A 14,697-nucleotide genomic window follows, 5' to 3' on the forward strand; every position below is an offset into this window, starting at 1 on the left:
AGAGTTTGCTTTTTAATATATAGAGTAAATGAAATGAGATGTGTTGAAAATGTTTTGCAAAATACAAAAAGGAAGAGGGAAAGAAATTTACATTTATTGAGCGTTCACCAAGTGCCAGGCGGTGCATACAAAGCACCTAGCACAGGCATGTCTTCACTCTTAACATCTCTCTGCTCATTGCACTCTGTCTGGAGCCTCCAACTGAGCATTATTCTCTGAGTCTCTTCATCCTCTGCGTTCCTGTATGCATGGAAAGAGCTCCACACTTTAATACTCAGACCTGCTATTAAGGGTATTCGCTGCTGTTTCTCTAAATTTAAAGTGGTTTCAAAGGAACTTACCTAGCTCTTTTTTTTTTTTTTTTAATGACTTTACTGTAGCCACATTTTCAAAACTGGTATATCTGCTCTTTCCAAGGGGTGACTTTTCAATTAGTTGATTTTATTACATAGTATCTTTCTCAGTCTCATATAAAGAGTAGGAAGAATTGTCAATTCAAAGGGGAAAGTAGTTGCCCCAAGAAGAAACACCACTGAGCACAAGCCCTACCTGTGGTAGATCTCCTGAGGAGACACTAAATGAATCCCCAGACACAACTATGTGGTGAAGAACAATAGTCAATGCTAAAAGTATTTGTGTTCTTTTCATTCTGAGAAAAGGAATAAGGAGGAGAGCAAGTAATAATAGTGTGGAGTAGAAAACACAAGGACTGGGTTCAAATGTCATCGCACCACTTCCTGTTTGACGTTGGGCAAGTTACATAACCTTTTGCACCTTGATTTTGCTTATGAAATCCCACGTAATAATATCTAAGAGCTGTTGTGAAGATTAAATGACAAAAAAAATATGAAATTTAGCATAATAACTGACATATACGAATCATTCAATAAATATATATCCCTTTTTAAGAGCTTTATTTGTAATATGCAGACCATAGAAAGCTATAGATCTCTACTAATTTTGTCTAGAGGGAAAACTCTCTACAGAGAATTATAGTATTGACTGCATTTTTCATTTCCCCCAGATTAAAAAAGACCCTTTATATTTATCTTGAAAATACAGTATACTGCAAAAAGACAGTATAAAGCCAGTGTAACTGTAACCATATAATAACTGTCAGGTTCCAGTTCTTGTAAATGCTATTCTTGTAAGTACAGGCAGTCCCCAGAGTTAGGAACGAGATCCCTTCCTGTGTCTTTAAGTCGAATTTGCAGGTAAGTGGGAACAGGTGCAAACTGTTCTTATTTAGCCTTACTTTAGTGCAAGAAGAGCCTCAAAGGCTTTTCAATAGTTTAAAAGCTGCATGTGCAGCAGCTGAAGGTGATTGTGATGAAGAATTTGTTGCAAGTAGAGGTTGGTTCATTCGTTTCAAAGTGAGGACAAATTTACATAACATTAAAGGGCAAGTATGAGTTGTCCATAAATGTAAATCAGACATTCATAACCCCTGGGACTGCCTGTAGTTCTCCCTTGAATATAGCCATTTATATGCTTGACAGGTAGAGAATTGAACCCATCATCTCGTCTCACACAAACTGCTCCTTGTTCTGACTTCTTTATTTCTTTACATAACATCACCATTCTTCCAGTAAGTCATGCTTGAAACACTAATCATTTTTGACAACCATGTCTCCCTTCTTATCACATATTGATCTTACTTCCTCATTGTTTCCCCACCTCTCTCCATTTCTACAGCCACCACCCTAGTTTGAGCCTTCAGTATCTCTCACCCTTATTATTACAAAAATCTTCAGCCTGGTTTTCTTATCTCAAGTCTTTTTTTCCCCACCCAATGCTTTCTACATGTAGGTGCCAAAAGAATCTTAAGCAAACTCTGATATTGAACCTGTTCCATCCTAGTACCTCCACCTCTACTCAAACATCTCCAATAGTTCTCCATTGCTTTCCAGATAAACTCCAGGCATTCAACACCCTCAATTAGGGGGCCCTACACTGCCTTTCTGGCCTTGTCTTTAATTACTCGGCTATAATGCACCCTCTTTGCAGTCCCCATGTTTTTTCACCTCCATGATTCTTATTATTTTTTACTTTGAAAAACCAACACTCTTATTTCACCTGTCCAAATCATGCCATCCTTTAAGGCCAAGAGCAAATGCCATTTCTCTAGAAGAGATCATCTCTAAGAGATGCCATAGTAGATTTGCCAAAAATGTTTGTTGAATAGATCAGTGAAAGTGTGAATGAAAGAATAGTAAATAAAATAAAATTCTACCCTAAAGGATTGTGTTGATGCCTAGAGCATTCTTGTTGGAGCAAGAATTAAAATTGAATCATTAGAAGATTAGTGTGGAAATTGATCAGGTAGATAAAAATACAGGAAAGAATCTTTTCTTCGGCAAGAAGAATGGGTGGTTAGAGATGGGGAACTGAGCTAGAACCAGCACAGACGCTTCCCAGAAGGGCGCATTGTATGACAAGTGGATTGGTACCACTTAGGACTTGAGTTTTCTCCTGACCAATGGTTTTCAATGTGTGGTCTGCAGATCCCAAGGAGTTCCCAAGACCCTTTCAGGCAGTCTGCAAGGTCAAAACTATTTTCACAATAATACTAAGACATTATTTGCCTTTCTCACTATATTGAATTGTACTGTGATATAAAAATAATGGTGGATAAAATTGCTGATGCCTTAGCACCAATCAAGGCAGTGGCACCAAACTAAATTACAGTCACTGAATTCTTCACAAGGAGCCCCGGTGGCACAGTGGTTAAGCGTTTGGCTGCTAACTGAAAGGTTGGCAATTTGAACCCACCAGGCACTCTGCAGGGGAAAGACGTGGCAGTCTGCTTCCATAAAGATTTACAGCCTTGGAAACCCTATGAGACAGTTCTACTCTGTCCTATAGGGTTGCTATAAGTTGGAATTGACATGACAGCAAGCGGTATTCTTCACTGCTATACACTCACAGGGAGAAAAAACAGTTTCACTTAAGATTGTGCTTGATAAATAGTAAGAATTGTTTTTATTAACTCTCAGTCCTTGAATACATCTCAACCCTTTTTTAAATTCTGCAGGATGAAATGGGAAATGTGCATAAAGCACTTCTGCTGCACACCAAAGTATGATGGTTGCCTTGAGGAAAAGGACTTGTGTGACTGAGTTGTGAGGTGAAAAGCTGCTCTATATGGAACATCTTTTTTTTTTTGTTTTTTTCTTGAAAGAACAACTGATGGGCAAACTATAGTATTCAGAGTTGGGTATTCGGAAGACATTTTCTAGAAATTGAGTGAAGTGAGCCTATCACTTCAAGGAAAACAACTTACAGTATTTGTTGCTGTATCAAAAAAAAAAAAATTAAAATTTTCAAAATGTGAGCATCAATCAAATCCCACTTTTTTACTTCTCAGTTCAGCTCTAACACCAGCTGCCCATGCGGCACTGTCTCTCTGACCCTAGCCACAGGAGCTAGAGCAGCAAGTTTGGGAGTCCATGTGGCCAGCTGGCTACAAATTTGGAGTTTTCTTCTAACCCCTGTGGGATGCCAGTGCAAGCTTGGGAGTCTGTCCCCCCACCTCCCCACCCGCCACCACCAGGTTCCCTAACTTCTGATCTGCTGGCTCCTACTACTCCTTTGAGTTTGATCATTCACTGGAATGACTCATGGAATTCATGGAAGGTGCTATACTTATGGTTACAGCTTTGTTATAGCAAAAAGAATACAAATGAAGAGATGCATAGAGCAAGGTTTGGGAGGGTTCCCAGTGCCAAGCTTCCATGTCCCGAAGGAGACACTACCCTCGCATGTGCATCAATGTCTTTCACCAACCAGGAAGTCCATGGAGCTTCTGTGTCCAGAGCGTTCATTGGCTTCATAATGTAGTCATGACTGAAACCTCATTTCATAGGCACAATTGATTGAATCATGCACCACCACCACCACCACCACCCCCAGGTCAGCTGATATCATGCCATATAGTGGTCTTTCTGGCATGACCAGCTCCCACTCATTAGCACAAAACTCAGGTGTGGTTTAGATAACTAAGGCACCGGTATTACTCGGGAAATTCCAAGGGTTTAGTCTCTAAAGAGCCAAGGACAAAAGCCAAACTACTTGAGGTAAAGTAATTCTTTACCCCACAGTTACCAATGTGATAAAATTTGAATTTTGTTTTAGGGGAAAAAAATCACAAAGTTTAATAAAGCAAAAAGAAAGTTTTATTCGGCATATATTCAAAAAGACAAAAGTGGGAAACAGACAACCATGCTGCCAGAGCCATGTCTGCCCGAGTCCAAAGAAAGTTACAGAGCCATCAGTATATATTTACATTACAAATGGACAAAACCATTGAAAACTTTGCCTTTTCACAGATTGGCTAGAAACTGTGATCCTACATTTTGAATTGTGTTTCTTAACCATCATTGGTACAGCTTTCAGTAAAGACAGTCAGGAGGGTCTTCACTGGTCTAATGATTTTCTATTCACTAAATGCTAATAGAAAAAAGAGTGAAAAGTCTTTTGTGTTCTGTTCGATTGGCTTTATGTGAAAGGTTCTCTAAAAGATATTCTTCAAGATTATCTTAGCTATTGTCTTTATACCTCAGGGTCCAGTTATGAGTCATTGTGAGTCCTTGAGAGCCTAGCTCCAGCTGGGTCACATTCTCTATGCTCAAGGAGAGAGAATAAATGATTCCAATATTATTTCCTAAATCAACTTGCAAACAAAATTTAGAATTTAGGAACTCACTCCTATAAATATGACAACTTGCTAATTCTTAAAAACTTTCCTGTAGAGTTCAGTAGTGATATTAAAATAAGTGAGTTTTCAAGATTGCATAATGAAATATGTTAGCATTCAGAAGATATGCATAACTCAGTGAACCAATATTTTCCAAATGAAAAATGGATGATGTTACAAAATAATATATGGACAGAAGATCCAAGTTCAAGATAAACTAATAGATTTTAATGTCAGTTAGTTGATTCACGTGGTTTCAGATTCCACACTGTTACTAACCTTTAAGAAACTATTACTTGTAGGACTTTGGTGTAATACCAAATACGAGTATTCGAAACCATCTTAAAAAAAAAAACTCCTTTTTTTTCCAATTATATACGTGTGTAAGCCTGGATTTTCTTAGTTTATTTCAACCAAAGCAACATATCACCACAGATTGAATACAGAATTAGATATGAGCATTGAGCTGTCCTCTAATTCAGCCAGACATTAAAGAGATTTGCAAAGATGTAAAAACCATACTGCCATTCTTATAAAGTTTATCTTTTGTTTTGGAAAATACAGTTATTGTTCATGAAACGTATGCTAAATGTAATGGGTATGTTGTTATTTTTAAAGAAATTAACGAGCATTTTAAAAATCCAGTTTTAATTTCTAATATGGTAAATATCAACATATATAATTCACATAAACAAAAGCTCTTCGGGACCTTCCATAATATTTAAGAGTGTAAATGAGTTCTAAGACCAAAAATTTAAGAACCATTGCACTCAGCATCCCCACCCAGTGGCAGCCTTCTTAGGCTATAGGGAAACAGCAGTTAGGAAATAGGTAGTTTCCTTGGGTAAGTGGCTATGTTTCCTTGGTTCAGAAATTGTTCAAATTATCTTGGATGAAAGTAGTAGGGAATCTGAGAGTCAGATGAAGTCAGGAGTACCTGAGCCCCCAGGCCTATGATGTCTGGTACAAACCTTAGCTTTGTTTGGTGAGAGTTCTGATGACCTACTTCAAGTCTCTAAAAGACAGACTGGGGCCTGAGTTTAAGGGCAATGGAACCCCCAGACTAGTTGCAATGTGTGGACTTGGGTGTTGAAACTGTAAGTTTTGTCTTTTAGATCATACCCCTTCTAGTTAATGAGACTACAATTATCTTTATTATAGTTAGGCATTTGTGGTGATCAAAACTTACACTCTATATTGTTCACCAGTCTGGGAAGAAAGGGTGTGGGCTTCAGGGAACTGAGGTTCTGATTTTGATTCAAAAGAGGAGATACTGGTGAAATATGGGATAGATATAGAAAAATGGAGGGGAGTTGAAGTTTTATGACCTTGGTGACGGGAAGGAGGCTCAGGGAAAGGTTTTAGCATGTTTATAGGATTTTAAGAATGAGATGTTGCATACATAGCCCTGAATTTAGTCTGCTGTCTGCAAGATTTTCCCTGATGTCAATTGAATTAGACTTTGAGGTTTGCTTCAATTTGATGAATGAGCATCTATAAGTCAGTTCAAATGGTTTGTAGTTCCCCAGACTAGTTGTGCATGGCTAACATGTAGTGAAATAGATGAAGGACAAGTCCCAAGGGAAATGGAAAGCACAGTTTATGTGAAAGGGTTTCACGTGAAAAAGTGGAGGCCATATTATTGTTATAAGGGAATTCAGCAATGAAAGGTAATGATGGTTCAATTATTTGTCTTGATGGTAGGCAGTGGTCCTCTTGATCAAAGTTAATGAAGGAAAAGCAAATGTTCATCTAAAAGATAAAAAGAAACTGACAAAAATGGGATGGAACTAGAAGGGATAAATAATTTTTTCCTGGAAAACTTCAGGGGTGGAAGTTGTCCCATATGACTGCACTGGTACCCATGGTTGCTGTGTGGGGTGGTACTTGAAATAGTGGAATATAGGCCTTTTTTAGTGAGAGTGTCAATAATCATGAATATGGTATTATATGATTTTATGTCCTTGAGATGCAGGGAACTGGTGGTTAAAGTTCCTAGTGATGGGTGCTTATTGTTATTGAAGATTTTTCAGGGATCTTGTGGACATTCAGGCATCCTTGTCCTATCATTATTATGGGCACACACTTTACAATGCCAGACACCTTAATGGACCCAAGACCATGCTAAGTCCTGGATTAGAGCATACAGCTTTAGAAAAGGCCAAAGTGACACAAGTAACATGGAAATTCTTAACCTTAAACAGAGGTACAGGATCCAGTTTGGGGACTTCTTTCCAGGATTGAAACAGTGGAGGGCAATGACCTCTGCTGAAATGTCAGGCAATGTTGGTACTAGTCTTTAACTAGAGATATGAGACCCAATGAGTGCTGAGTTGCAGCAATTTTCTAGGTGTAAAAAGCACTGTAAGTTCAGATTCAGTGGTGGTTATTTTCTTATTTGCTCTCAGATACATGATTCCCCATCTTTCCCTGGCTCTACTCTGAATTACTGGACATGGTCAGGTTAAACTGTATTTCCCAGTTTCCTTACCAACTGGCTTTTGGTTAGCTTCAGCCAATAGGAGGCATTGGTGGGAGATTTGAGGGGAGACTGAGGGGAGAAGCACACTATCACTAAGAAAGGCACAGGGAAATCAGCATATACAATACTTGGGATAGCTTGGAAGGATGCCAGTGTTGAGTGGACTCAGAAAAAGAGATAGCTCTGTAGCAGGTTCAGACTACAGTGCAAGCTGTTCTGCCATTTGTGTCATATGACCTAGAAAATTGTACTTATCAGAACTGATACCTATTCTGGATAAGAGTTTGTCCTCACTGCTCTAGGTGTTTTTGCCAGAGATTGCAGAAAGCCTGATTTACTGGCATTGGATCCTGCCTAACATTGTCTCAGATCATAGGACATATTCTATGATAAAAGAGGTGAGACAATGGATGCATAAACATGAAATCATCCAGCCTAATACAACAATGGAATGATCTACTAAAGGTTTAGCTAAGGTACCAGCTCAGGAATAACACTTAGAAAGGATGGATCACTGTCCTCAAGGATAAGATATATGTATTGAATCTATGACTCATTTACTGTAATGTGTCCCCCGTAGGCAGAATACATAGGTCGAGGAACCAGTGGGTGATGGTAGGAGTGGCCCCTTTCATAATCATTCCCAGTAACCTCTTTGAAGAATTTGGGCTTTCTAGCCATACATTCTTAGGCTTTAGTGAATTAGAACTGGTTTGATATGGGCCACCTCTGTGAGAGCACACATTGAGTTTCCACTGAACTTGAAACTATAACTACTACATGGTCACTTTAGATAGCGTATACCAGCAGACTAGCAATGAAAAATGTTACTATCTTGACAGGGACAATTGATCTTGATTACCAATATGAAATAGTCTTGCTGCTGGTCAACGAGGGCATGAAGCCCAATGTCTAGAACCCATGGGATTCACTGAGTTATCTCTTGGTGCTTCCATGGCCCGTGATAAATATAAATGGGCAATTGTAATAACCAAGACTCAATGAGGGTAAGAGAATCAGAGTTCAGACCCTTCAGAGATGAAGATCTGGGATTTCCTACCCCTCTGACCCAAGCAAGCAACATAGACTCCTTAAAGTGCTAGCTAACCAGTAACCAGTTGCCATCTAGTAGATTTTGACTCATGGCGATCCCATTTGTGTCGGAGTAAAATTATGCTCCACAGAGTTTTCAATGGCTGATTTTTTTGGAAGTAGATTGCCAGGCCTTTCTTCCAAGGTGCCTCTGGTGGACTCAAACCTCCAATCTTTTGGTTAGCAACTGAGCCCAGTTTGCACCGCCCAGGGACTCCTACGTGCAACTAGAGAGAGGCAAATTAGAATGATCCTTTCATATCCTTTCAGTCTACCTGTGACTCCAGCCATTGCTGTGGCAACCAGTTTTGTGCATATCTGTTACTTTCTGTACTACATTTCTATCACTTTCTGCCCCTGGGCTTCGCTGATGCTGCAGCATGGATGCACAACTTTGCAGTCATGCATGCACAACTTGGAAGGGTAAAGACTTAACAGTCCCCTGTGGCAATCCTTGACTGTATTAGTTTTCTGTTGCTGCAAATCAAATTACCACAAACTTAGTGGCTTAAAACAACACGCATTTATTATCTCAGTTTCTGTTGATCAGGAGTCCAGGCATGGCTTAGCTGGGTTTTCTACTATAAGGTCTGTCCAGGCTGCAATGGAAGTGTTAGTTGAACTGTGTTCCCATCTAGATACTCAACTGAAGAATCTGCTTCCAGACTCTCTCAGGTTGTTGGTAGAATTTATTTCTTTGTGGTTGTAGAAGTGAGAGCTTCAGTTTTTGTTGTTGTTGTTGGCTATCGGCTGCCCTCAGCTCCAAGAGGTCGTCTGAGTTTCTTGCCACGTGGTCTCCTCCATAGGCAGCTTGCTTCTTCAAGGCCAGCAGGAGAGTGAGAATCTGCTAGTAAGATGGACCCTTACATGATGTAGCATAATCATGGGAGTGACATCCCATCACATTTGCCATATAATATAATATAACCATGGGAGTGACACCCCATCAACTTTGCCATATTCTATTGGATAGAAACAATTTAAAGTGGAATTCAGGGGAGGAGCTTAAAGAAGGGCATTAATACCAGAAGACAGGGATCATTGGGAGTCACTTTAGGGTCTGTCTGCCACATTGACCAATGTGGGGCAGGGACTAATGAATAAATACTCCCTTCTTCTTCATTTGGAGCCCTGGTGGTGCAGTGGTTAAGAGCTCGGCTACTAACCAAAAGGTCGGCAGTTCAAATCCACCAGCTACTCCTTGGAAACACTATGAGGCAGTTCTACTCTGTATTATATGGTCGCTATGAGTCGGAATTGACTTGACAGTAACAGGTTTAGCTTTTGATTTTCTTCACTCAGACAGGCAATTCTAGGTAAATTCTAGACAGCTATTCAAAGGTCCAACAGAATTAAGCTTATTTGCTACAGCAGTGAGGAGGTTGATGCTGCACTCTTGAATTGGCTTTCTCTCCTTCCATGTTTTAGTTGCCCAGTCTCCCACTTCTACTCACTAGGCTTTATTCCCAAAATAAACTGCTTGTGCATAAGTTATTGTCTCAGACTCTGGTTTCTGGAAGCCAAACTAGAATAGAAAGCGTGAGTAAACCTGCATAAATGATACACTACCAAATAGGAGGGACAGTAGGCAAAAGATTCTACTCACCCAGGGAAGGAATATCCTCCCCCATCACAACCCCATGTAATTCACCTAGACTGTATTTAAAGAGGCAGTGCTAAAGCTTTATGGAAGAAAGTATAGCAAAGGATTCAAAAATACAGCATCTTAATTCTGTCTTCCATAAAGTCAGGATTGACCCCCCATACTGCATTGGGCTGGGCTGGTAAAGAGAGAAGAACTTCAGCAAATACAAACCTGGCAGAGCTTAACAGCTTGAAAAAGAGCAACAGAGATATTTGAATATAAGGGAAAACATTATTACAGAATACTTACCACAAAAAGGCATTAGTTTCTTCAGTGATCTCTATTTCCATGGTGCCTGTCACCTCAAGTGGTGACTATCATTCACTCAACAAAGCCAAGTTATTTGTCAAATCACAAAGGTGAAATGAAATGATTGTGATGTCACATGTGTGCGGGGGTGGAATTACAAAAAAAGGGAAACCATGACACTTGAGGAAAGGGTTATGAGGAAGGAAAACCATTGGGGTGCTCAAGAAAAGGATCTGAGTCAGAGTCAGCTGGACGCCATGAATTACGATACTCATCACATAACACTTCTAAAATGATTGTCTTAAGATTACCCTGGATACACAGTCAGAGTTCTCATTTCCTTTTCGTAGAATTGTGGTGGTGCTGTTTGAAAAACCCAAGGATACCAAAAAAAAAAAAAAAAAAAAAAACCTACTGCCATTGAGTCTATTCTAACTCAAAATCTCAACGGCCACCATTGGTTGGGTGCTTAGAATGTGCAGGTCCAGTCCTGAGCTAAGTGTTTGGTGTACAATTTCACATCTTTATGAGGATAGTTTCTATTACTACCCTTTTCCTTAAGTCTGGAGAAGCTGTTAACTTCAGTTAGGATGCTGAGTAATTTGCCCAAGGTCACACAGCTGGTAAAAGGCAGAGTCAAGACCCAAGATCATGTCTGCTGACTTCAAAGCTCAGGCCTTTCTCCATTGCTTCACCCTGTTTTCTCTCAGCCTTCAAGATAGAACATCTCAATTATATTTTAACATTTAAAAAACACTTAAAATTTTGCCATATCTAGTTTGAGTCTCTTAAACTAGTGAGCTTAAACATTCTCTTCTTCTCTAGAAAATACAAACTAATCTATAGTGACACAAAGCAGATCAGTGGATACTTGGGGGTAGCAGAGGGCTGGTAAGGATGGGAGGAAGGAATTACAAAGAAACTTTGGGGAGTGATGGATATGTTCACTATCTTCATTGTCACGATGGTTTCACGGGTATATCTATACCAACACTTATCAAATTATATCTTCTAAATATGTGCAGTTTATTTTATGTTAGTTATACCTCATTTTACAGACTAGGAACTAGTTATTGAGAAGTTAACATGTCTTGTCCAAGATTAGCCAGAGAGGTGGTAGCAGAGACATGATAAAATACAGTTTTTCAGATTTTTGAACAAGTGCTTTTTCCTCCTAAAGTTGGAAAGTTATTCCCGCATGGTTTCAAAAAGGACTTGAAGAGACATAAAATATAAGACATATGTACTATAGACCGAAGCCTTGGTGGCACAGTGGTTAAGCACTCAGCTGCTAACCAAAAAGTCAGTGGTTCGAACCCACCAGCCACTCCTCAAGAAAAAGTTGTGGCAGTCTGCTTCCATAGAGATTACAGCCTTGGAAACCCCATGGGGTAGTTCTACCCTGTCCTATAGGGTCATTATGAGTTGGAATCCACTCAATGGCCATGGATTTGGTTTGGTTTTGGTATATACTATAGAAAGAAGGGAGCCCTGGTAGCGTAGTGGTTAAAAACTCGGCTGCTAACCAAAGGGTCTGCAGTTCCAATCCACCAGCCACTCCTTGGAAACCATATGGGGCAGTTCTACTCTGTCCTATAGGATTGCTATGAGTCAGAACCTACTTGACGGCACCTAACAACAACCACATAGAAAGAAGGGAGCCCTAGTGGTGCAGTGGTTAAGCGCTTGGCTGCTAACCAAAATGTGGGTGGTTTGAACCTACCAGCTGCTCCACAGGAGAAAGATGTGGCAGTCTGCTTCTATAAAGACATGCAGCCTTGGAAACCCTATAGGGCAGTTCTACTCTGTCCTATAGGGTTGCTATGAGTTGGAATTGACTTGACAACAGTAGGTTTGGTTTTGTTATAGACAGAAGAGGATTGTGTTTAAGAACTTTGAGTTAACTTACGTATTCAGTTGAGCACTGGAAATCCACAGTAGATTCGTTTGTTGTCATTATCATGTACAATCTACTGAGTAATTTTTTCAGGAATTCTGTAATTGTGTGGCCACAGTGGGCAACTAAATACTTCCAAAAACAGCATCTTGTACAGGAGAACAAGTTAAAATTGGAGACTGTTAGTATTCTCAGTTGTGTAGGAGAACTGGATTCCTTCTAAAATGGTAATTAACACCTAGCCACACATTCTCACAACACTGAATTTGTGAAGATAATTGGAACACTCCTCTAAGTAGACAGATTATAAAGACACACTCGGAAGCCTTACGTGGCTGATGGTTTTGGTGTTTTTTTTCAGTCTGCAAGGTTCTTTGCAAAAATCTGTGTACTTTATAATCAATGAGTTTTGTTTTTTTTTAACTTCTTGAATAAACATTGAGTTACTTCTACAGGTTATTCTAGAACTGTTTTATTTTCACTTACCACTCTAAGGCAAAGTAAATAGGGACTGCATAGGATCTCATTCTTAGCCTGAAATTTAAATATCATTTTCTAACCCTCTTTTAGGAGCCCTAGTGGTGCAGTGGTTAAAGCAGTTTGTTGCTAACCAAAAGGTTAGCAGTTTGAACCCACCAGCTATTCCATGGGAGAAAGATGTGGTAGTCTTGCTTCTGTAAAGATTTACAATCTTGGAAACCCTGTGGGAGCAGTTCTACTCTGTCCTATAGGGTCACTATGAGTGAGAATGGACTCAACAGCAGTGGATTTTTTTTGGTTTTTACTTCTTTTATAGAGACTAATTTTAATATTATCCTATTTGTTTATACCACAGTCTCAGAGTTGAGAGAGAGTTATACGGTCAAATAGCCCAACCCTCTTCCAGAGGCAACTGCAATCAATGCCTGGCACAAAGAAAGCATTCAGCAAATGTGAGCTGATCTGAATTGATCTGAATTTAAATGAATTGAAATAAAAATATCCCTATTAGTGGCTAGGTTCTTCCAGGCTTCCAGTGTGATGTTGGGAGGTAATTCAAGATAGAGGTTAAGACCACAAGCTCTGGAATCAGATTGCCCAGGTTCACGTAACGGCCCCTCTAATTACCTTGTATGTAACCTTGGATGAGTTATTTAACTTTGCTAAGCCTCCATCCAGCCAGAGTGCTCCTTGGAAACGAGGATGCCAAGACTTCATCTCATGTACTTTGGACATGTTATCAGTAGGGATCAGTCCCTGGAGAAGGACATCATGCTTGATAAGGTAGAGGGTCAGCAAAAAGAGGAAGAAGACCCTTGACGAGATGGATTGACACAGTGGCTGCAACAATGGGCTCAAACATAACAACAATTATGAGGATGGCACAGGACTGGGCAATGTTTTGTTCTGTCATACATAAGGTCACTATGAGTTGGAATTGACTTGATAGCACCTAACAACAATAACAACAACAAGCCTTCATTTCCTCACTGTAAAAAGTGAAGAGTAATAATAACCTGCCCTGATGGCTCAGTGGTTAGGAGCTGGGCTGCTAATCAAAGGGTCAGCAGTTCAAATCCACCAGCCACTCCTTGAAAACCCTATGGCGCAGTTCTGCTCTGTCCTATAGGGTCGTTATGAGTCGGAATTGACTTGACAGCAACAGGTTTTATGGGTATGGTACATATTGCTAGTGTTCATCATATTCAGTTCTCTTTCCCTCTGGGCATGCAGTGGATTGACTGTACTTCTTCGCAAACTTGCAGTTGGATGGGTTCATGTGACTAGGTCTGGCCAATGAAATGTGGTGGAAATGACATGTGTCATTTTCAGCACCAAACAGTGAAAGGCTGGTGTGAGATTCTCCAGTCTTTCTCTCTTTTCCTACTGTGGCAGTCATGGAAGAGACCTCATGTTAAGATGGTGGAGCCGTAAGGTGGAAGCAACCTGAGTTTGTCATGTCTCCATGTGGAGGATAGCTGCCTAGAGAGTTGAGAGCCAACTTTTTGTAGATAAGGAATCCGTGTCTGTTCAGTTAAACCATTAAGGGTTTTTTGTTTGTTTCAAATACAGCATAACTTAGACTATTCTAATATATCATCTCATAGAGTTATCTTGAAGATTCAGTGAGATAATGTATGGGAACTGCTTGTTTGACAAGCAGTAAATATTCAAATGTTATAATTATTATATTGAATAAGTCATATCAGCTTTTAATATCAAACATTGTTCTGCCCTTGATCATTATGACAATTCAAAGCTCAAATAGTCAAATTAGAGTACCAGGAACTTTTTTTTAAAGTATTCCAACTGTTTAATCTTTTCCTTGGAACACTACCTAGCATGTAATAGGCATTCATGAATAAATAAACAAATTCTTATTCTGCCGATCCTCTGATAATTGGTATCATTCTTTTCTGGGGTCTTTTATTCCTTTATTTTTAGACTGGCAAGATTTCATTTTCAATGTCTTTTGTTAGGCCTCAAAGGGAGTCCTGGTGGCACAGTGATTAAGCGCTCAGCTGCTAACTGAAAGTTTGTCGATTCAAACCCACCAGCCGCTCCGCAGGAGAAAGATGTGGCAATCTGTTTCTGTAAAGATTACAGCCTTGGAAACCCTATGGGACAGTTCTACCCTGTCCTATAGGGTCACTATG

This window comes from Trichechus manatus, unplaced genomic scaffold (assembly GCF_000243295.1).
Source record: "Trichechus manatus latirostris isolate Lorelei unplaced genomic scaffold, TriManLat1.0 scaffold00125, whole genome shotgun sequence".
Classification (NCBI taxonomy): domain Eukaryota; kingdom Metazoa; phylum Chordata; class Mammalia; order Sirenia; family Trichechidae; genus Trichechus; species Trichechus manatus.